Source organism: Mytilus californianus, unplaced genomic scaffold (assembly GCF_021869535.1).
Source record: "Mytilus californianus isolate M0D057914Y unplaced genomic scaffold, xbMytCali1.0.p SCAF_8, whole genome shotgun sequence".
Taxonomy (NCBI): Eukaryota; Metazoa; Mollusca; class Bivalvia; order Mytilida; family Mytilidae; genus Mytilus; species Mytilus californianus.
Window position 1 is genome coordinate 62,947,041 of NW_026262734.1, and position 2,637 is coordinate 62,949,677.

Below are 2,637 nucleotides of genomic sequence, written 5' to 3' on the forward strand. Positions count from 1 at the left end.
GTTGAATATAAATATAATTTTGTAATACGAGTCAGTCTGAGATATGAAAACTACAGATATTTGTTTACGATTCAATATTTTGAATAAAAAGAGGACATGCTGGCACTCTCGATTGATGCGAACAAAATTTTGTAGTCATTGTGGTCCAATATTGCCAGCTTTTGTATTATACAATGCACCCTTACATAAAAATATTACTGATTTACTAAGCCACTTTAAGATTTACATAAAAAAGAGGAAATAAGGTCAGTTTTGGTTAATGCGGAAAATTAATTTTGTTAAATGAGTCAGTCTGAGGTATGAAAACTACTGATATTTGTTTACGATTTAATATTTTGAATAAAAAGAGGACATGCTGGCACTCTCAATTGATGCGAAAAAATATTTGTAGTTATTGTTTTCTAATATTGGTGTAATTTGTAATATACAGTCCCTCCTGACCTAAAAATATAACTGATTTACTGTGCAGCTATATAGATTTACTTGATAAAGTGCAAATATGGTCAGTTTTGGTTAATGCGGACAAATAATTTTGTTATACGAGTCAGTCTGAGGTATGAAAACTACTGATATTTGTTTACCATTAAATATTTTGAATAAAAAGATAACATGCTGGCACTATAAATTGATGCGAACAGAATTTTGTAGTCATTGATTTCCAATATTGCTGTTATTTGTATTATTCAGTCCCTCCTGACCTAAAATATAACCGAATTACTGTGCGGCTATATAGATTTTGCATGATTTAGTGCAAGTATGGTCAGTTTTGGTTGATGCGGATAAATAATTTTGTTATACGAATCAGTCTGAGGTATGAAAACTACTGATATTTGTTTACGATTCAATATTTTGAATAAAAAGAGGACATGCTGGCACTCTCAATTGATGCGAACAAAATTTTGTATGCATTGTGGTCCATTATTGCCAGCTTTTGTATTATACAATCCACCCTTACATAAAAATATTACTGATTTGCATAAATGCTAACATTTCAATATGCCAATGGGGGGTTTACGTGCAAGATGGCTCTCATAGTCCTACAAAACCTTTAAAGGAGCATTCAAATTTATTTTAATGTTGTTTATTTGCTACTTCATACTTTTACAATGCTATACCCATGGTAAAATTGATTGTTTTGTTTTCAATTGTGGACAAAAATGCTCTTTCAAAATTTCCAATTAGGAGCCTCCATGGGGGAAATCCCCCGCAAATAGTGACAGTTGGCAGGTATGGATTTACTAAGCCACTTTAAGATTTACATAAAAAAGAGCAAATAAGGTCAGTTTTGGTTGAATATAAATATAATTTTGTTATACGAGTCAGTCTGAGGTATGAAAACTACTGATATTTGTTTATGATTTAATATTTTTGAATAAAAAGAGGACATGCTGGCACTCTCAATTGATACGAAAAAAAATTTGTAGTTATTTTGTTCTAATATATTGGTGTAACTTGTATTATAAAGTCCCTCCTGACCTAAAAATATAACTGATTTACCAGTCATCTTGAGTCAGACAGTCTGAGATGTGAAAACAGCTGGATTTTGGAGATGATTTAATTATTTGAATAAAAGAAGGACATGCTTGAACTGTTTATTTCTGCAGAAAAAGAAATTTACTATGATTAATTTTCAATTTTCAAAGAGGTGTAATAACATTATTAATTAACTGTAATCGTTAATATGTCAATCGAAAATGAACAGTTGGTCATTCAATTTTGATGTACTTTATCATTTGACTTTTAAACTCTTTAGTATACATGCTTTTAACCAATATTATGTAAACCTGGCAAATATGAATAAACAGACTATTTTCATGAAGGTCAGTGTATCCAGGATACGATGACAATTTGCGTTAACGCGCGTTTACTACAAACAGTAAACGTGCGTTTACTTTTGACGAAACTAGAAGACGCGCCTTTTTTCACGTTAACGCGGTGTTTACTTGAAGTGCTCGCGAGTAAACGCCGCGTTAACTTTTTCCGCCCGTCTACATGTAATGCTTGGTCTGCACAAAACTGTATGTACCCTATGTCCTATATCATTGGTATTTAAGGTTCCTTGCAATTTGTGACATGTTTAAACTTAAAATAAACATGAATTTGTAAAATGTGTAATTTATTAATCTTATCTACCTAATTCTAAAAAAATGGCGGACATAATTTTTTTTCGAATCGTTGTTGCTAACCTTAAAGCATTTGTTAAAGTTGGTCTTTTTTTTTATTCAATTTGAATTTTCCCAGAACATACCATAATCCAGGTGACCAGCGTTTTAGACGGTTTGAATTTCCGACCATACACTCTTTTAAGTATAGTTTTCCCAAATGTTTTTTTTTTCTTGCATTTGGCTTCCCAAATAATAGGCTTCTAGCTATTGTTATGCGTATTTCCCCAGAAAACACTTACTGTGTGCATTGAAACGTGATACATTTTTATTTTGAATGAAGTGTGTACGTCTTTATATACAGTATATATGTGCTACTATTATATATGTGATTTGATACAACATCCGTAAGAATTTTGCAAAATACCTTCTTTTATTAATCTATTAGTTCAGTAAAAAATCACATCTTTATAATATCGTATTGTTTTTTTTTTTATTAAATAAAAGCAAGGAAAGGACTTCATGAACTAATTCC